General features: G+C 45.5%; 1 protein-coding gene across 1 annotated transcript in view; it reads right to left on the bottom strand.

Annotated features, from left to right (window-relative positions):
* CAPZA1 (capping actin protein of muscle Z-line subunit alpha 1) overlaps nt 1-22,967 on the bottom strand; it is a 174,392-nt gene that overhangs the window by 135,115 nt on the left and 16,310 nt on the right. The gene's annotated exons all lie outside the window — the stretch shown is intronic.

Here is a 22,967-nt window from a genome sequence, read left to right as displayed (position 1 = left end):
CCAATTCAATGTGCCTCACTACAATCCATGCCAATCCACCTCATCTCACCCAATACCAATCCTCCCCACTCAATCCAACTGACCCCAGACCAATCCAGTCCACCCCACTCCAAACCAAACGACTCACCCTAATCCACTCCACTCCTCCAACCCGCCCCACTCCAGTCTGCCCCACATCAGTCTTTCCCACCTGCTCTATTCCAATGCAAAACAATCAGTCCCATTCCAATGAGCCCCACTCCAATCCTAATCCGCCCCACTCCAATCCCATTTCAAACCACCCCACTTCATCTCATTTCAACCCACTACAACTCACCACAATCCACCCCAATTAACCCCACACCAATCCACCCCAATCTAACCCACTCCAATCCACCACAAACCACCCCAATCCAATCCACCCAATCCAGCCCACCTCAATCCAGCCCACCCCACCCCAATCCACCCTACCCTACTTCAGTCCAATCCAATAAATCCAAACCACCCCACTCCAATACAATGAATCCAAACCACCCCAATCCAATAAATCCAAACCACCCTACCCCAGTCCACTCCAATCCAGAACATCCCAATCCATCCAAACCACCCCCACTCCAAACCACCCCCACTCCAATCCAATAAATCCAACCCCCCCTCCATTCCAATCCAATACATCCAAACCCCCCCACTCCAATCCAATACATCCAAACCCCCCCACTCCAATCCAATACATCCAAACCCCCCCAATCCAATCCAATCCACCCCCAATCCAACCACCCCCACTCCAATCCAATCCAACCCAACCACCCCCACTCCAATCCAATCCAACCCAACCACCCCCACTCCAATCCAATCCAATCCAATCACCCCCACTCCAATCCAACCACCCCCACTCCAATCCAATCCAACCACCCCCACTCCAATCCAATCCAACCACCCCCACTCCAATCCAATCACCCCCACTCCAATCCAATCCAATCACCCCCACTCCAATCCAATCCAATCACCCCCACTCCAATCCAATCCAATCACCCCCACTCCAATCCAATCCAACCACCCCCACTCCAATCCAACCACCCCCACTCCAATGCAATCCAATCCAACCACCCCCACTCCAATCCAATCCAACCACCCCCACTCCAATCCAATCCAATCCAACCACCCCCACTCCAATCCAATCCAACCACCCCCACTCCAATCCAATCACCCCCACTCCAATCCAATCCAATCACCCCCACTCCAATCCAATCCAACCACCCCCACTCCAATCCAATCCAACCACCCCCACTCCAATCCAATCCAACCACCCCCACTCCAATCCAATCCAACCACCCCCACTCCAATCCAATCCAACCACCCCCACTCCAATCCAATCCAATCACCCCCACCCCCACTCCAATCCAACCACCCCCACTCCAATCCAATCCAACCACCCCCACTCCAATCCAATCCAATCCAACCACCCCCACTCCAATCCAATCCAATCCAACCACCCCCACTCCAATCCAATCCAATCCAACCACCCCCACTCCAATCCAATCCAATCACCCCCACTCCAATCCAATCCAATCCAACCACCCCCACTCCAATCCAATCCAATCCAACCACCCCCACTCCAATCCAATCCAATCCAACCACCCCCACTCCAATCCAATCACCCCCACTCCAATCCAATCCAATCCAACCACCCCCACTCCAATCCAATCCAACCACCCCCACTCCAATCCAATCCAATCACCCCCACTCCAATCCAATCCAACCACCCCCACTCCAATCCAATCCAACCACCCCCACTCCAATCCAATCCAATCCAACCACCCCCACTCCAATCCAATCCAATCCAACCACCCCCACTCCAATCCAATCCAATCCAACCACCCCCACTCCAATCCAATCCAACCACCCCCACTCCAATCCAATCCAATCCAACCACCCCCACTCCAATCCAATCCAATCCAACCACCCCCACTCCAATCCAATCCAACCCAACCACCCCCACTCCAATCCAATCCAACCACCCCCACTCCAATCCAATCCAACCACCCCCACTCCAATCCAATCCAACCACCCCCACTCCAATCCAATCCAACCACCCCCACTCCAATCCAATCCAATCCAACCACCCCCACTCCAATCCAACCACCCCCACTCCAATCCAATCCAATCCAACCACCCCACTCCAATCCAATCCAACCACCCCACTCCAATCCAATCCAACCACCCCCACTGCAATCCAATCCAACAACCCCCACTGCAATCCAATCCAACCACCCCCACTCCAATCCAATCCAACCACCCCCACTCCAATCCAATCCAACCACCCCCACTCCAATCCAATCCAACCACCCCCACTCCAATCCAATCCAACCACCCCCACTCCAATCCAATCCAACCACCCCCACTCCAATCCAATCCAACCACCCCCACTCCAATCCAATCCAACCACCCCCACTCCAATCCAATCCAACCACCCCCACTCCAATCCAATCCAACCACCCCCACTCCAATCCAACCACCCCCACTCCAATCCAACCACCCCCACTCCAATCCAATAAATCCAAAACCAACCCCCTACTCCAATCCAATAAATCCAAAACCAACCCCCCACTCCAATCCAATAAATCCAAAACCAACCCCCCACTCCAATCCAATAAATCCAAAACCAACCCCCCACCCCACCCCAATAAATCCAAACCACCCCACCCCAATAAATCCAAACCACCCCACCCCAATAAATCCAAACCACCCCACTCCAAACCAATCCAAACCACCCCACTCCAAACCAATCCAAACCACCCCACTCCAAACCAATCCAAACCACCCCACTCCAATAAATCCAAACCCCCACTCCAATCCAAAAAATCCAAACCCCCCACTCCAATCCAATCCAAAAAATCAAAACCCCCCACTCCAATCCAATCCAATAAATCCAAACCCCCCCACTCCAATCCAATCCAATAAATCCAAACCCCCCCACTCCAATCCAATCCAATCAATCCAAACCCCCCCACTCCAATCCAATCCAATCAATCCAAACCCCCCCACTCCAATCCAATCAATCCAAACCCCCCCACTCCAATCCAATCCAATCAATCCAAACCCCCCCACTCCAATCCAATAAATCCAAACCCCCCACTCCAATAAATCCAACCCCCCTTCCATTCCAATCCAATAAATCCAAACTCCCCCCACTCCATTCCAATCCAATAAATCCAAACTCCCCCACTCCATTCCAATCCAATAAATCCAAACTCCCCCACTCCATTCCAATCCAATAAATCCAAACTCCCCCACTCCAATCCAATCCAATAAATCCAAACTCCCCCACTCCAATCCAATCCAATAAATCCAAAACACCCCCAATCCAATCCAATCCAATCCCAATCCAATCCAATCCAATAAATACAACCACCCCCAATCCAATCCAATAAATACAACCACCCCCAATCCAATCACCCCCACTCCAATCCAATCCAATCCAACCACCCCCACCCCAATCCAATCCAACCACCCCCACTCCAATCCAATCCAATCCACTCCAACCACCCCCACTCCAATCCAATCCAATCCACTCCAACCACCCCCACTCCAATCCAATCCAATCCACTCCAACCACCCCCACTCCAATCCAATCCAATCCACTCCACTCCAACCACCCCCACTCCAATCCAATCCAATCCACTCCACTCCAACCACCCCCACTCCAATCCAATCCACTCCACTCCAACCACCCCCACTCCAATCCAATCCACTCCACTCCAACCACCCCCACTCCACTCCAACCACCCCCACTCCACTCCAACCACCCCCACTCCACTCCACTCCAACCACCCCCACTCCACTCCACTCCAACCACCCCCACTCCACTCCACTCCAACCACCCCCACTCCACTCCACTCCAACCACCCCCACTCCACTCCAACCACCCCCACTCCACTCCACTCCAACCACCCCCACTCCACTCCACTCCAACCACCCCCACTCCACTCCAATCCAACCACCCCCACTCCACTCCAATCCAACCACCCCCACTCCACTCCAATCCAACCACCCCCACTCCACTCCAATCCAACCACCCCCACTCCACTCCAATCCAACCACCCCCACTCCACTCCAATCCAACCACCCCCACTCCACTCCAATCCAACCACCCCCACTCCACTCCAATCCAACCACCCCCACTCCACTCCAATCCAACCACCCCCACTCCACTCCAACCACCCCCACTCCACTCCAATCCAACCACCCCCACTCCACTCCAATCCAACCACCCCCACTCCACTCCAACCACCCCCACTCCACTCCAACCACCCCCACTCCACTCCAATCCAATCCAACCACCCCCACTCCACTCCAATCCAATCCAACCACCCCCACTCCACTCCAATCCAATCCAACCACCCCCACTCCACTCCAATCCAATCCAACCACCCCCACTCCACTCCAATCCAATCCAACCACCCCCACTCCACTCCAATCCAATCCAACCACCCCCACTCCACTCCAATCCAATCCAACCACCCCCACTCCACTCCAATCCAATCCAACCACCCCCACTCCACTCCAATCCAATCCAACCACCCCCACTCCACTCCAATCCAACCACCCCCACTCCACTCCAATCCAATCCAACCACCCCCACTCCACTCCAGTCCAGTCCAATCCAACCACCCCCACTCCAGTCCAATCCAACCACCCCCACTCCAATAAATCCAAAACCAACCCCCTACTCCAATCCAATAAATCCAAAACCAACCCCCCACTCCAATCCAATAAATCCAAAACCAACCCCCCACTCCAATCCAATAAATCCAAAACCAACCCCCCACCCCACCCCAATAAATCCAAACCACCCCACTCCAAACCAATCCAAACCACCCCACTCCAAACCAATCCAAACCACCCCACTCCAAACCAATCCAAACCACCCCACTCCAAACCAATCCAAACCACCCCACTCCAAACCAATCCAAACCACCCCACTCCAAAGCAATCCAAACCACCCCACTCCAAAGCAATCCAAACCACCCCACTCCAAAGCAATCCAAACCACCCCACTCCAAAGCAATCCAAACCACCCCACTCCAAACCAATCCACACCAATCCACCCCACCCCAAACCAATCCACCCCACCCCAAACCAATCCACCCCACTCCAAACCAATCCAAACCACCCCACTCCAAACCAAACCACCCCACTCCAAACCAAACCACCCCACTCCAAACCAAACCACCCCACTCCAAACCAAACCACCCCACTCCAAACCAATCCAATAAATCCAATCCCCTCTACTTCAGTCCAATCGTTGAATCCAATCCACCCAATCCAAGTCTCCCCACCCCAGTCCTATCACTCCAATTCAATCCACCCAGCGCGCACTCCAATCCACCCAGCGCGCACTCCTAATGCACTCTATTCCATGACACTTTACGGCACTGAACAACCCTCTGCCAATGAACTCTACTCTCCTCAACTCTATGACACTCTACCCACCGTATTCCACTCTACTCCAACAAATTCTACTCTCCCACTCAACTCTATGACACTCCATGCCACTAACTTTTCATGCTGAACAGCAGCCACACTGGAGTACAACATGAAAAAGAACACATTGCCAAGCCAATAGCTGTTGTATAGGCAAGACACATTAGTGTTGCCAATGCTTGTTATGTTTTACTATCCACTGTATTGCACAACATTTGGAAATAAGCCCAATACACAAGTTCATGTAATTTCTTTCTCAAATATATTTGCTGGTCAGGCCAGGCTACCCATAGTAGTGTCCATACTTCCACGCGAATTCCAACATGAATTCGGAAAACTAAGCAAGACCCGTCCCTTGATTTTAACTTGCTCTCAACTGCGCAACCAAAACCTGCTCGCTAAGAACTCATTCTCCCCAGCAGAATTAACGAAAACATACTATGAACTTTTATACACTGATGGAAGAAAAACTAAATGCGTTTTGCATAACTTGCAGTTTATTCTTTGGTGTGATTCCAGTAAAAAGAAACTATACTGAGCGCAGGACACTGTAGCTGGTGGATGACATTTTGAGAGAAAGTTGTTTTTACTGTTGTTGATATAAACATATGGCTATTGCGAACCCAGCATTTACTCTAATTCTACAATATACTGGATACACCAGTGAATTTGGCAGGTACTTCTGGACGTTTTTGCATGCTGTCTGCCTACCTGTGGATCCTAGTGGTCGGTACCAATGACCTGGTGCTCCTATACGCAAAGGGTTATTAAAAACAAACAAAAAAAAGTACCTCTGTAAGCAGGCAGCCAAGTGGAACGGCTGTGAGAAACAAACTGTACTTGGTCGAGGGGAGAAAGCAGGAAGCAGAAGGTGCTGAACAATGAGAAGAAAGAAAATGAGTGACGTCTAAGCCGACTATATGTAAGCAATGGTAAGAAGGTGGCAGACCCTAAGCCCGTTTTAAGCGTTTTTTTTCCATTTACAAGAGATTTTGCAACAACGCATATGCAGTCTCGGGCAAAACCTAAAAATGTAATTGCCAATGATCATATCATCATGAACGATCAGTAAAAGTAATGTACTTGCAGTAGAGCTGCATTAAATATGCTCAATGTAATTTTCCGTATATCATAGGAACAATGAAAAGAGTAATGTTTCTTTCCAAAATGAATAAGCCTTCAATTTGTGGCATTACCATCCTGAAGAGAATTCTTGAAAGCAGCTACTATTACATTTTTCAGGCACCTATACATTTGGAAACACCTACATATTAATCTTTTATTTGCTACTCTTTCCTCATAAAAGTAGCAATTTCCAGGAAAACTCCTGAACAAAAAATATAAATATTGATTTGTAACAAAAAAAAGCAAGACTACCCTTTGAGGTTAAAGACTCTTCTTTCTAGAAAACTACAGAATATGGCTTAATAATGAGGGCCTGTATTAGGGGATTTTACTCATAATTGAAACACCATGAGATGCTGTGGGGACATGCGCTTTTTCGTAGAAATTCTCACTTTGGCGATTCCAGTAAAAAGTTCAGAATAATCTCAGCTACCTAAATTCATGTGATATTTCCAGGTCAGTGACTGAGTAAAGTACTAGGCTAAGATGAAAAATAAGCAACAACAAATATCGCACCCTTAACTGTTACCTCGCTTCATGGTTCATAATAAAACGGGAGCAGAATGAGGTAAATAAAAATAATAGTCACTGTTAAAGTGAAAAGGAGTGACCAACAGTATCTTGTCGCCCTTTAGCAAGACAGCACAACACTGGCTAGTATGTGTTACATAGTAACAATACAAATTTACGGTTTAGCTGTAACGTAGTTTTAAATTTCTTTCAGTTCCAGGATATATAATAAAAATGTTGGTTAATAGCATGTTTGATCGCAAGCCAGTTGACGTTTTAAATAAACCATTTTACTAGCTTTTCGTCGAGGATGGAATTCAAGACATCATGCAAGTTTGGCTATGGTATAACATATTTCAAGGGAAAACAACCTCAAGTTAGAAGCTTTACAAATATACATTTGCATATTATTTTGTGACCTCATCATAATATTCTCTGCAGGATCGACATGTTGTGCGCAGCTACCCATATGCAAAATAATACCCGTATAGTAACTCTAATCCCCAATGTTGTTTTAAATGGTTATGGGCACAACCCCTGGGCATACAATGATCTAAGCCTCTTTTGCGAGTTTGTAAGTTGCTTAGTTGTCTAAGTTGGGGTCTACATTCTTCCCGTTTCTCAGCAGTATCTCTTTTGGCGAAAATCAGGCCAAACACACAGTACTGCCATTTTGTATCTGGTAGTTTCTAGAACAGATGGTATATCTGGCAAAAGGTAGGGAGTGTCCCATCTATTCAAGAAACTAGGTTTTCTTTCAGTATATAAATACATAAGAAAAACAGGACCAGATTTTTTTTGGGGCCTGAATCAATATTCGTTTAGACTTTACAAAAATACATTTTAATCGCAGGAGCAAAACATATTAAACAGAAAGGCTTCCCTCATTTTACGGTAGGCCTTTTAACATGGAATTAAAGTCTACTGTGGGTGGTATCAACAATGCATAAAATATCCTCTAGCGAAACAACCTTTGTTGTATGCAAACCTACAAAGTCAAGTCGGAGCGGTGAGTGTAATGAACATTCAAGTTAACAAAAAATGATTTCGGCAGTCTTCGTAAAAAAATATTCAAATACTGGCAACCAGGGAAGCATTACACACAGAAAATGTGCACGAAATACCTAAGCAAAGTGGGCAAAGTAAAGGCGAGAATGCTGCGAGCCGAAGGTTAAGCGTTCTAGTCGGTGACAAGTGACACGGTATGCCATCTGAACTGGCTGCAGTGACCTGGTTTCGGCATATGCTTACTCCAGCAGTACAGCGCACTAAGAAAAGAACACACTACCAGTCAGAATGTGACGATAGGGTTTCAACCTTTTAGGGGCAGGACACTTAGGACAGTCCGCCAAATAAGTTCTTGGAAAGATTCTGAAGGGTGGCGGTAGGACAGCAACAACTCACTCGTACTTCCCAAAAGAAAATATTGTGAATAAAGTACCCACATTAAACTGCTGGGTACTACGGTTAAAAAGATAATTTTCGTTCTAGTAATGTTCTATTTTATTTTCCCGTAGATATGTGTGGGGTGTTCGTCTATAAAACAGCTGAGGCTGCAGAATGCGATCGCTTCCTTTTGATCAGCTTGATATGGAAATATTAACACTGTTCCATAGTCACCTTATAAAAATGTGTTTTAATCAGGAGCATACTATAGTAAAAGGCTAATGGAACGGTCACAACGTATTACCGTTTATTTTGGCCGCAGTGGAGTCTGTCTGCTTAACAGGGAATAGTGTCCTTCCTTGTGGCAGACAGTGTATATGAAGCAGACTGCTGAAGCTTAGTGGTTTTATCTTCAGTAAAATCCACACAATTGTATGATCAAAATATGCACGTGTTTTGAAAATGCAGTTAAAAGCACAGACGTGCATTCATTTAATCGACTGGCCATCACTTCCATCCACCTAAAAGATGGTAATGGCAGCGTGTTAAATCCATAGCGTTGCATTGACCGCATTGTAAATGGTTTCCCAAAGAGAGCGATTTCGATTGTTTGATAAAAAAAATAAAAAAATGACTTACTTTGTGCCACAATGCTTTTTCTTTCTGGTAGCTAAAAAAATGTAACTAAATGACATTATCTTCTACACATTCGCTTACAGGAGCCTCTTTACATGAAAGTTATTTTCCTCACTGCGATTGTTTTGTGATTAGCCACAATATAGTTGGGACTCATAATATCCCTAAATTGACGTATTTTCCGTGAATACGACAATATTAAGGCCTTAATTGACTGCATGTGGAGCGGCAATACAGTAGATTACTTTAAGGTCTAATTTACAGTTTAGCATCTTTTTTTTTTTTTTTTTTTTTACTGGTGCACAACAGCATCGGCAAAACATTAACAAAGCCAATGGGTAAAATGTCAATTTGCCAATGCTTGTTTCTTTGACTGTGATTTTTTAGCAGGCACCAGAGTGCAAATTATATTCTGTTCAGTCTCTTGACTGGTAGTTTTAAGCATGCTGTATAGGTGGCCGTTACAGCAGTGTTCCAGCTGTAATTTTTTAGCCACAGCTATCGTTTGGAGCCTTCCTCTATTAGGGTCGAATAAAAAGTTTTTCCCCAGGTTTAGACCCCATTTTCAACATTAGGAGGTATAATGGAGAATTTCAGTCTCTCAAAGTAAGCCAACCTCAGGCTTATGCTAATACCAATAGGGTCTCAGTTCACAGGTTGAAAAACACAATTTTACCTGGGATGCCTATTCACTGGTGGTTGAGAAGCCTTTCTACTGATGGATACTAGAATTTGTCATTGGCAACTGACACTGGCCTTGGCGAGGATAAACACACTTGTGATTCTTCTTGTATAGTTTGGCTTTAACCAAGGTGATCATCTGGTCCCAATTGATACTTGCAGGACCATGCCTCGAAATGCTACAGACAGTCCACAGTGCAACCCAATATTTGATGGTTACCTGGGTTGGCAAGGATAGTATACTTGCACCTTGAGCTAGCATTTTGAATTTTGTAAATTCAAGAAAAGACAGGAAGAAAGACGACAACTGAGGATCTCATTTATCCTATTCCCTTGGATGATCAGAAAAGGAGGAATAGATTAGATCGCTCCTTGAGGAGGGCTGTGCAACATTGTTTAAAGTTAATAAAAACAAAGCTCTATGGAGAGACAAAAAATGTATTTAAAAAAAAAGGACCTGAAGGTGCCTGCGGCGAGTAGAAGGGCAATGGCCACAGAAAGCAGTATCTGATCAATGCTCCAAAGCAGGGACAAAGACTGAAGTCCAGTGGAGAGGAGGAGGAGGAGGAGGAGGAGGAGGACAAGCCCACCAATAAGAAGCAAGGAAACAAAAATGATGTGCAAGCCAACCAATGGTAAGTAAAGTTAAATAACAGACATACTCTAACGAACTGTTAAAGATTTTTTGTTGTTCACAAGAGATTTTGCAAGTGCTGTACATGTGAAACCTAAAAATAACATATCTCGAAAAAGCTTACCAGAAATAAAGTACATAATGTAACAAAGTGATTCAGTGCACTTTCCAGATGTAAAACAGTCAAAAGCACTCCACTGGAATCTCTAACTAGATGGGAGAATGATACTCCAAATAGCCAATAGTAGAAAAATATAATAGGAGCAGTCAAATCTCACTCTATGTATGTTTTAAGGAACCACTACCAATAGGCCATGCAGGCAACTGCGCTTTCAAGTCACACCTAAAAGAAAGACAGCAAACCATCATCAGGCCAACCAGCAAGCCAGAGTTCTTAGAACCATTTCGAGAAATAATTTGGGGGCTACAGCTGTGCCTTTGACCTTTCAACTCTCTTTTGTGTAAAATAAACATGATTTTAAAGTTTATATCCAATTTTTGTATTTATTACGATCCCACGCCTTTACCTTCATAACAATCTGATGAATTCGGTTGAACTGAAAAGACCCTGCTACTAATCAGTAAAACCACCCTTGCAGCAGATTTCGGTCTGCAACTGGGGCCTACTCTCGAATCCAGGCAGAAGGACTGTGACATTCCTCGATTCAGAATGAGCATTGATCAACCGATGAGAAAAAGCTGTTGGGTAAACCAATTGTAAAGTAGTATCAAAAAGCTTAAAGGTTAATTTATGAGCAAAGTACTTCAGGCTTGATAACTCCAAACAACCCTCACTTAAGTCACTCAAATAAATGGCCATTAATATCACAACATAACCTCACTTGACGCCACATAAGATCGGATATCATTACAGACAAATTTCATTTCACAATGCCAGAATTCTGAATCAATAGGTGAATGAAGTATTAGAACATTGGAATGCTGGGGGCTCCATTGAAAACAATGGAGTGCTGCGGGCTTTTACTGGCCAGTAAAAGCCCGCAGCGCCAACATTCCAATGTTCGCTTTGTTCACAGCAACAGCTGTGAACAAAGCCTCACGGAGCCCAAGGGGATCTTAATCCCCTCGGGCTCCGTGAACATTTTTTTTTTTTAATAGAACATTCTGCCCTGTGTGGCAGAATGTTCTAATAGCCTTAGAACCCGCCGTAGCGGGCTCTACCGGCTATTAAAGTCCCTCTCCCTTGTTAAATGCCCTCGCCTTCGGCTCGGGCATTTAACGCGGGGAGCGGGCCTTTAATAGCCGGTAGAGCCCGCTACAGCGGGTTCTAAGGCTATAATAGTAACTGTGTTGTGCATAAGTTTAAAAAAAAAAAAAAAGAAATCTCTAGACACCCACCAATCAAAGTCAAATATTATAAAAAATGAGGGCCAATACACAAACACAACATTGACCTTAACAAAGACTCCCATGCAATAATGACAAGCGTGAATGGTGATACCAGTAAGTGAACAATAAAAAGAAACACATCCTCCTCCTAAGCAAGGTGTATATAGAAGTCTGCGTAGCTCTTCCAACAGAAACAAACAGCATTACCTCAAAGTTAGACGAAGGACATTATTGTCTAGGAGGAGGGGTAGGATTTCACTTTAGTGAAATAAAGTAGGCACACATTGGAAGTCAAAGACTGAAAAAACACAAAAACGAAATGTGAGCTCTCCAGAACTAAAATGCTTCTCCTAAAAGCGGGTCAACAGCTACACTCATTTCTCTGTTGCATGAACACAAATTTGTTTTTTTTCAGGTTTGTTTTTATTTTAGGGGCTGCAGTGTCTCCGAGGCAAAATTCCTCAGAATCCAGCCCAGAATTCACTATGCAAACCTTTGCAATAGCATGCCCCTTCCTGCTTTGCGTGAAGCAATCACCCTCTATTACCATTTCAGGTAAAAGAGCAGCAGTGCAAAGAAACCAACTTCCTCCTGTAAAACTAGAGCAAACGAAAGCACCATAGCTTTAAAACGTCCGTCACGTTCTTGCTGCACTTAAAAAAAAAAAAAAAAAAAAAAGAAAGGGGTAAATATTGGAAATAGAAATTAAAGTAGAAAAAACCCTCACAGATGTTGGATTTTGATCTGCCAATACTAACTGGTGAACGTTCACACTTACAATGAGAACAAAGGAAAGAACTTTACAAAAAACCCTTCCAGACTGAGGATATATTTGGGGAGGGGTTGGGAGGAGCCCAGTGCATCCCCTGGGGGTTGGTAACAGCCGAAAGAGAGAAATAAAGCAAAAGACGCAGGTTGTTCCTGTATGGTGCGTGGGAAGTTCAAGTTGGTCTTCTAAAATTAAATACAAATCCCTGAAACATAAAATATAAAATTAAATTTTACTTCACTTGTTAAGTCTTGCCATGTGAATGAACCGTTGTACCGAATTAAGTATTTTGAAAGCTTGAAGTGGTTATATAAATCCACCTAATCACATTCAGCAACATCGTACAAAAAGTAGGTGTCAACAGTTAGTATACTACAATCGGTGGAAATCTGGACAAAATAGCAAAACCCAGTATGTCTAGTTAAATCAAGTAAATACTCCTAGGCAATGCAAAAAGCAAAATAGCTAAATAAACCAGTCTGCATGTAAGACTCTAAACAACATCTCTGATTGTATTCAACAAACTCCTAACACATCAATCAACTATCTCCTTAATAATATCTGCTATGTACTATACACCTCACACATAACAGACTCTGGTCTGCGACCACAATCTCGGAATCCAGGACAAGGTGTTTTCAAATCAGATTTAAGATATTAGGCCACACCAATGGTAGGATATGCGTGAAATATGGAATATAACCTGTGGCTGTGGTAGTGACAAAAATAAAAATTACAAATTAAAAGGAAGGAACAAAATGAAGCGATCACAAGCTCCCTGTTGGTTGTGAAACCTATTTATACCAAAAGGTAACTTTTTCGCTGCTAGGACTTTCCCCCAACCCAGGGCTAAGCCTTATTTTGGCCCTTTGGGGTAGTCTGGGCTTAGGCTTTTGTAACACCTTACCCACATAAGCTATCCACGCCAAATATGCAGTATTTTTTCCAACATCCTGTGGATTCTAAAGATACTCAGTTTGTGGATTCCCCTGGAGGAGACTCGGAAATTAGCCAAAATATAGCTACATTGTCTTTTTCTTTGGAGGAGGGGGAATGGAAAAACGGTGCTACAGAAGAAAATGTCTGGTTTATTTCCTGCAAATGGCATCAACAAAAGGTTTGCAGTGCTAAAACCACCATCTTCCCAGGTATCAAAACAGGCAGACTTGAAGCAAAAAAAACAAAATTCCCACAGGTTGGGCATTTTACTAGGAGGCAGCCCGTTTTTCCTATTTTTTGTGCTTTCAAACTCCCTCCAATTTGTGCTGGAAACAGGTGTGGAACCTACGGTGGGTTACTGAAAGCTATACATTCTTGAAAACTAGACAAAATTCTGAATTCAGCAAGGGGTCCTTTGTGTAGATCCTTCACAGATTTCCCAAAGAAACCAAGTGTTGAAATAAAAAAAATAATGAAAATTAGTAAAACAACGTTTTCATTTGTAACTTCTAATGACAAAGGCAGATTTACAAAAGCAATATACTATTATATCTGCAAGACCGTTCTGGTTTCTGGGATATATAGGGTTTGTGGGTTTTCCAAGATCTCCAGGCACCCATAGTCAATAACTGAGCTGCACCATGCAACAGTTTTTTATTGTCAATGGGGTATATTGAAATTCATATCGTAAAAAAAAGTGAAAATAGGTATCAAGGAAGCCTATGCATTTCCGAAATGGGCACAAGACACGGAGATAAGAAGCAGGGGTTTTTGCACATATCTGAATTTGTGGGTACCCATACTACATGTGAATTAGAGTAAATTTCTCAAAATGACTTCTTTCTTACACATGATCTTACATTTGGAAGGTGCAAATTCAGAGAAATACAACTGGTAACAACACTTGTTCTACTATTTTGTGTACATCCTAGGTCTACTGATAAAAATGTGACCTCACATAGGTTAGGCATGGTGCCTGCAACAAGAAATAGGCAAAACGCAACATGGCCACATCAAATTGTTCCACTGAAAATGGACCTTTTTTTTTAGGTCTCGGCTAGACAGCGCATCCGCTGTATTTTCATGACCACTGTTATCTTACTGTGGGCTTAGAGCCCCCCGTTACTTACCCACTGGTTGGCTCATTCTCACTTATTTCTTTGCTTTTTTTTTTTACACATTAGCTGTTGTAGGCGCCCTCCCTCTATGTTTATCCCTCCTCAGGAGCATGGTTGCGTTACTTGTGTGCCTCCGCCACTCATGTTTTAGGCGCTACCTTTTTCTTCATAAGCACTGAACCAGACCGTGTCTTTTTCAACAGACTTGTGTACTTCCCTACCTCCATGTTCCTCCCACTCGCCCCAACACTATGCTACTGAAGTGGACGGTGGAAGGCCCCAGTGCGGCTGACATGGGGCATGAGGTGCCACCTTTAGGAGAGCCAGGAGGTATTCAGGGAGGCAGAATTCCCGGGGAGCTTTTCAAACCCAGGAAAATGTTTGCTGGAAAAGGGACAGCCAGGAGTATGTACGCTACTAGCTTGCTGGGTGTGTTGATGGGTCATCAGTGGCGGTATACAGCACTGTGTGGCAAAGTATTAAAGCCTGCGGCTTGGGACAGAGGTGAATGCAGATTGTATTATAGTGTGCTTAGCAGCTGAATAGAGAGGAAGGACCAGGACATTTTGACACATGGTTCATATTTTGTTGTGCTGGCAGACATCTTTGATGGCCCAAGATAAGCTGCGTCAGGAGATGCTTAACACCAAACTGCTCGCAAGGTGTTTTGTCGGAGGACACAGCAGTGTGGAGCAACCAAGGACTGTAACGGGGCATGGTCTCAGCCAGGTGGGAACAGATTCATACTGCCCTCCCTCTCTTCATTGTTTTGAGATAACTGAGCGCTCTGAAGCAACAGTGCCACCACTTGAGGTGCTTTTATTATCCAGATCAATTAGTAAGTATGTATTCTATGCTATTACTGATCTGGACAACTCAATTTTTTATGTGCTTCATTATAGGATTGGTGCAGTGTGATGTCAAATCTACAGTGTGTTATGAACAGCGCCCATTAGAAGCATGCTGGTAACAATGTGGGCTCAGTGGAGTAAAAGATGTGACAATCTTAACAGTAAGGGCTTGGAGCCTGCCTGTCACTTATCATTAGTTGGCTTATGTGGTACTCTTCCTTACAGCCTTGAATTTGGTCACTGCAGCCCACTATAATTTCCATTCCTTTCTGTGAAGTAGGGACCAAACTACTCACAGCAATCCAATCCACTCAAATCCAGCACACTTCAATTCTCCCAAACCGCCCCACTGAAATCTACCCCACTCCAATCCACAACTGTCCGCCCCACACCAATCCAATCCAGTCCAATCCAATCCTCCTAACAATCCAGTCCAATCCTCCTAACAATCCAGTCCAATCCTCCTAACAATCCAGTCCAATCCTCCTAACAATCCAGTCCAATCCTCCTAACAATCCAGTCCAATCCTCCTAACAATCCAGTCCAGTCCTCCTAACAATCCAAAGCAGTGCAAAGCTGTCCGCCCCACACTCCTGCTCAGTGCAAAGCTGTCCGCCCCACACTCCTGCTCAGTGCAAAGCTGTCCGCCCCACACTCCTGCTCAGTGCAAAGCTGTCCGCCCCACACTCCTGCTCAGTGCAAAGCTGTCCGCCCCACACTCCTGCTCAGTGCAAAGCTGTCCGCCCCACACTCCTGCTCAGTGCAAAGCTGTCCGCCCCACACTCCTGCTCAGTGCAAAGCTGTCCGCCCCACACTCCTGCTCAGTGCAAAGCTGTCCGCCCCACACTCCTGCTCAGTGCAAAGCTGTCCGCCCCACACTCCTGCTCAGTGCAAAGCTGTCCGCCCCACACTCCTGCTCAGTGCAAAGCTGTCCGCCCCACACTCCTGCTCAGTGCACAGCTGTCCGCCCCACACTCCTGCTCAGTGCACAGCTGTCCGCCCCACACTCCTGCTCAGTGCACAGCTGTCCGCCCCACACTCCTGCTCAGTGCACAGCTGTCCGCCCCACACTCCTGCTCAGTGCACAGCTGTCCGCCCCACACTCCTGCTCAGTGCACAGCTGTCCGCCCCACACTCCTGCTCAGTGCACAGCAATCCGCCACACACTCCTGCTCAGTGCACAGCAATCCGCCACACACTCCTGCTCAGTGCAAAGCAATCCGCCACACACTCCTGCTCAGTGCAAAGCAATCCGCCACACACTCCTGCTCAGTGCAAAGCAATCCGCCACACACTCCTGCTCAGTGCAAAGCAATCCGCCACACACTCCTGCTCAGTGCAAAGCAATCCGCCACACACTCCTGCTCAGTGCAAAGCAATCCGCCACACACTCCTGCTCAGTGCAAAGCAATCCGCCACACACTCCTGCTCAGTGCAAAGCAATCCGCCACACACTCCTGCTCAGTGCAAAGCAATCCGCCACACACTCCTGCTCAGTGCAAAGCAATCCGCCACACACTCCTGCTCAGTGCAAAGCAATCCGCCACACACTCCTGCTCAGTGCAAAGCAATCCGCCACACACTCCTGCTCAGTGCAAAGCAATCCGCCACACACTCCTGCTCAGTGCAAAGCAATCCGCCACACACTCCTGCTCAGTGCAAAGCAATCCGCCACACACTCCTGCTCAGTGCAAAGCAATCCGCCACACACTCCTGCTCAGTGCAAAGCAATCCGCCACACACTCCTGCTCAGTGCAAAGCAATCCGCCACACACTCCTGCTCAGTGCAAAGCAATCCGCCACACACTCCTGCTCAGTGCAAAGCAATCCGCCACACACTCCTGCTCAGTGCAAAGCAATCCGCCACACACACCTGCTCAGTGCAAAGCAATCCGCCACACACACCTGCTCAGTGCAAAGCAATCCGCCACACACTCCTGCTCAGTGCAAAGCAACCCGCCACACACACTCCTGCTCAGTGCAAAGCAACCCGCCACACACTCCTGCTCAGTGCAAAGCAATCCGCCACACTCCTGCTCAGTGCAAAGCAATCCGCCACACTCTAATCAGCTCCACTCCAATCAACAACACAAAATGCCCCCTACAACCAACCTCACTCCAATGCATTCCACTTCCCCCAGTTCACCCCATTCCAATCCAATCCAACCTACCCCATTACAACACAAAACAATCTGCCCAACTCCAGTGTCCCTCTAGTCCAAACAAATCTGCCCTACTCCAGTCGGCCCACTCTACAAAAAAAAAAAAAAAGAATCTGCCCCACTCCAGTCAGCCCACTCTACTAAAAAAAGAATCTGCACCACTCCAGTCGTCCCACTCTACTAAAAAAATAACCTGCCCCACTCCAGTCTGTCCCCGCTCTAATTCAAAAATAACCTGCCCCACTCCAGTCTGTCCCCCCTCTAATCCAAAAATAACCTGCCCCACTCCAGTCTGTCCCCCTCTAATCCAAAAATAACCTGCCCCACTCCAGTCTGTCCCCCCTCTAATCCAAAAATAACATGCCCCACTCCAGTCTGTCCCCCCTCTAATCCAAAAATAACCTGCCCCACTCCAGTCTGTCCCCCCTCTAATCCAAAAATAACCTGCCCCACTCCAGTCTGTCCCCCCTCTAATCCAAAAATAACCTGCCCCACTCCAGTCTGTCCCCCCTCTAATCCAAAATCGGCCCGCTCCGAGCCACAACAAATTGTCCCAATCCAATCCGCCCCACTCCAATCCAAAACAATCCTCCCCACTCCAATCCAAAACAATCCTCCCCACTCCAATCCAAAACAATCCTCCCCACTCCAATCCAAAACAATCCTCCCCACTCCAATCCAAAACAATCCTCCCCACTCCAATCCAAAACAATCCTCCCCACTCCAATCCAAAACAATCCTCCCCACTCCAACCCAATTCACAGCACTCAAATCCACCCCACTCCACCCCACTCTAATCCACCTAGCCCCAATCCACCCGACTCCAATCCACCACATCCACCCCACAACAATCCAGCCTTCCAATCCTACCCTACCCAATCGTACCCATTCCAATCCTACCATATTCTAATCCAATTCACCCACTCCAATCCACTGCAATCCAATCCACTGCAATCCAATCTAACACAATCCATACCACTCCAATCCAATCCACTACAATTCATACCAGTCCAATCTAATCATACCCATGCCAATCCTATCGAGACCACTACCTATCGATGAAGTGCACCACACTCCAATCCACCTAACTCCAATCTAATCTGACCCACTCCAGTCCACTTCAATCTATCCCACTCAAATCCATCCCACTCCCCCAATCCAATATACCCCACTCTACACCAATCAAAACCACTCCAATCCAATCCTCCCCAGTCCAATCCCTCCTCACACTCCAATCCCATCCTCCCCAGCCCCATCACTCCCAATCCAATCCATCCCACTTCAATCCAATCCATCCCACTCCAATCCGACCCACTCCAGTCCAATCCCGGCCACATCATTTCCAGGGCTCAAAAAATCTACTCGACCACTCGCAAGTCCCTTCTGGCCAGTTGACACTTAACAGGTGTTCTGTTCAGTTGAAAAGTGGAGGGGCAATAAAAGATGCCTTTAAATCTTGTTCTTATGTCACATTTGCTCTGGGAGGTTCACAGAGGTCAAAAGTCTTTTTTTTTTTTTTTTTTTTTTTTTTTTTTAACAATTAATGTTTCTTCTGACTGCAGAGTTCCAGGACTTTGTAAATTGAACTGTGTGACCTGCTGGTTTTTCCTAACACACAACATTTAAATGACTAAGTCAACTGTGCAAACATTTCAAAATATATTTCAGTAGTTGTGAAAGCCCTTTTTTATATTTCTGTGCGATGCAAACATTTTACTAGGATGTAAACAAATCAGAATACTTTACATGTTGATGTGCAAAGGATATGTTTTCTGAAACCCAATTTTCACAGATTGGTAATACACTACATAGTTTTATAAGTAAAGCTGCAAGTTAGTGGAGAGGTTTTTGGACATTTCTTGGAAAGTTACTGTGTGTACATGACAATATGTTACCACATCATGATTTAGTAATATATGTATTAAAAGTGAGTGTTTAAACAAACTGAGAAACACTCCTGCCCTCATGGCAACGGTGTTAGTAAACTAAAAGAAGTCCTGGGTTATGTGGGCTAGACCTCAAGGGTATGTGGGCTAGATTCTTGTGATGCATGCAGCAAATTTTAGTCTACTTAATCAAACAAAAGTTTTTTTTGTACTGCAGAAATGCTGAGCTCACATATTTGAAGGTGCAATCATATGTGAGAATTAGGAAAAAGGTGACTTAACTATTTGCCTAGGACCCCACAATTTGACAACCATTTACGGGTCAAGTACATTACAGTTAGGTTGAATAGATTATTTAAGTTACTCGACCTGCAGGTCTAGTAAACTGTTTATGATATTTTGAGCCCTGATTTCAATCCACCCCACTCCAATTCAATCCAATTCACCCACTCCAATCCACCCATCTACTCTAATTAAATCCATCCAACTCTACTCCAATCCAGCCCACACCACTACCTCAAAGCGCTCTAACACACTCCACGACACTGCACTCTACCACACTTTCTACCACTGAACTCTAATCCCCTCTACATCACAATTTCCACTCTATGGCATTTTACTTCAACAAATCCACTCTACGACACTCTACTTTGACACTTTATGCCACTAACATATAGCTATGCTGAACAGCAGCCACACTGGTGTACAACATGGCAAAAACACATTGCCAAAGTCAATAGCTTTTGTGTAGATGAGACCTATTGGCTTTGCCAATCCTTATCTGCATTGAGACGTCAACTGGTGATGTGGCACTGGAATATTCCTCTAGTGGAACACACCAACCCTGTTACAAAGTGTGATAACATTGAACATTTATGCGCCTGTTGTTACTGTTAGTTGCCTGTATGGAGGTAACATTAAATCCACACCCACAAGAAAAATGTAACTTTTCAATATGTGTACGTTTCCAAAATGTATGTTAGTGAGACACAGAAACAATTGTCTTTCCATGAATGCAGAGATTGGCTGTTGTGGTTTACAACAAATCTTAGTATTTAATACATTGAGGTGGTGTGGAATTGGTAAGATTTGGAACAATTTTTTGTATTCTTCGGATCCGCAAACGGGGAGGCGTCTTGGGGTAGCAAACAGTGCAGTACTCTCTCTGCGGGGCGTTGTGCTAAATTTATTTTCTTTGATGAGTTGGGGGATTAACAGAGGTGTATCGCGTTTATCAGATGATGCGTTGGTGTAAATGAAGAACAGCGGGTTGCAACCGTACTGTGCAGCCCCACTCCACTCTGTGGAGAAGTTGCTTCCCCCAGGAAGGTATTTACAGCTCAGCAGAGTTTAAACACTCAGCAGAGGTACAACATCCACCTGTACCAGAAGTGCACTTCTGACCTCAGTGTCGGGCAGGCAGGGGCAACAAGGACACCTACCCCACAGGCATCATTCTTCCGAATGCCACTCAGGTTAAGCTCAGTATACACAGGAGGCAGAAACAAGGACAGCTGGGATAAAATTGATAAGGGGCTTCTTACAATCACACGACCTCAAGCACTCCTGCAGGTAACCATTCAGGGATAAACAGGTCTACAAGCAGTTGTGAACATAAATCTGCAAAGTGCACAATAGTTGACTAGCTTTTATTTAGCAGAGCTTCTCTTTAGGTTTTTATTTATTTATTTAGGCACTGTGCTGCTGCTTTCTTTCCGTGTAGTTTAGCTGCTTAATCTGACAGAATTGTCTGGTTATCAGAGGAAAGAAAAGACAGTGGGCTATTCAATTCACACGTGGGATGGGGTCGTGTCCGCCTCTCTCACCGGCCGTAGGAATGGGAGCAATTTGAGACATCAAAATATGCAACTGCTCAAACTATTGTGTGTAACGCTCCCTTCGAAGGCGGCATGGCTGGATGAACCAGCGTCCTGTTAAAAGGAAATTCCTAGCTCCAGTAGCATGTATGAGCACAAGTAACCCACAATATTATATGCTGTTAAGATTTGCATACAAATAACCTCCATACAATAATAATATAGTTATAGAGCTCTACATACTGAAGTTTGCTTTTTCTAAAAGCTAAATAAGCGAGGTTGACTGGATTTCTCATACAAAGGTACCCTATTCTCCAACCTCCGAAGGATGGAAGGCCTAGGTTGCATTTGGTAAATGTCCCTGCTATTCAGCATGGCTAAAAACCATAAACATTGACAAAGTCAATAGCTCTTGGATTGCCGTGACCTCTTGGCTTTGCCAATGCCTGTTTGCAATGTGCCTAGCTCTGGATTTTGGGCCCTAGCTCAGCGGGCACTTAGGAAAACCTAGCAAATATGTACACGTTTTTTAAACTAAACACTTAGGGGAATCCAGGAAAGGGCGACTTGCATCCATCCCATGGGGTTCTTTTACACACTATGCCATGCAAACCTCAAACTTTGTCTGGAATCACATATTTTTTCTTACATTTCTGTGATGGAAACTTCTGGAATCAGCAGAAAGCCCACCCAGCATTGTCCTACCTGTGTTGATAAAAATGCAACCCCACTTATGCAGCTGAGACTAGTGCCTGTGACAGGAACGGATCAAACCAAGAACAATGGGAGTCCTTGCGTGAGGACTCCTATTTACTCTGGTTGGATCTGTTCCTGGTCCTGGCATTAGGCCCAACCACAGAAGCCACGCAGCATTTTTATCTGCAAAAATGGGGCAATGCTGGGTAGTAGCAATTTTGTGAATTCCAGAAGTTTCCATCACAGAAATGTAGAGAAAATGTATGACTTCTGGTAAAGTTTGGGGTTTGCAGGGCATTGTGGTTAAGAAAGCCTCATGGGATTCACACAAGGCACACCATCCTACAATCCCCTGGTTGTCTACTTTTCTTAAATGTCTGTGGTTGGTAGGCTTCAATGGGTGGCAGCCGAGCATGGCTCCCAAATGCCACAGTTGCCATTCTTGCTGCTCTTTCTACCCACAGCACTTTATGGCCTTGTGTCAAGGTCTCTTGGCCCACCCACACAAGTGAGGTACCATTTTTATAATAAGACTTGGGGGAATGCTGTGTGGTCAGAAACGTTTGGCTCCCTGCAGATTTCAGAAGTATTGCTCACATAAATCTGAGGAGAATGTGTTTTTTTAGTAGACATTTGAGGTTTGCAGGGAATTGTGGGTAGAAAAGGGTGCGGGATGCATGCAAAGCACACCACCCTGGACTCCCCCAGATGTCTAGTATTCAGAAATGTCTGGGAGGTTTTTTCCAGGTAGCAGCCTACCCAAGCCCAAAAAGTGCAGCCGTTAACCACTGCAAGTAGGATGATACTGGAGTTAGCCACACTCTCCTGGCCCATTTGTAAAAAAACAACACCCAAAAGAATAAAAAAAATGTCCTCTTGCTTGCCATTGCGAAGGGAGCAGAAAGATTGTTGAGGTTTTAAGGGTGAGGGTAGAGCCTGATGTA

The sequence above is a fragment of the Pleurodeles waltl genome, chromosome 6 (genome assembly GCF_031143425.1).
Source record: "Pleurodeles waltl isolate 20211129_DDA chromosome 6, aPleWal1.hap1.20221129, whole genome shotgun sequence".
NCBI classification, from domain to species: domain Eukaryota; kingdom Metazoa; phylum Chordata; class Amphibia; order Caudata; family Salamandridae; genus Pleurodeles; species Pleurodeles waltl.
The sequence above is the reverse complement of the archived record's forward strand: the minus strand, read 5'-3'. Positions and strand labels throughout refer to the sequence as shown.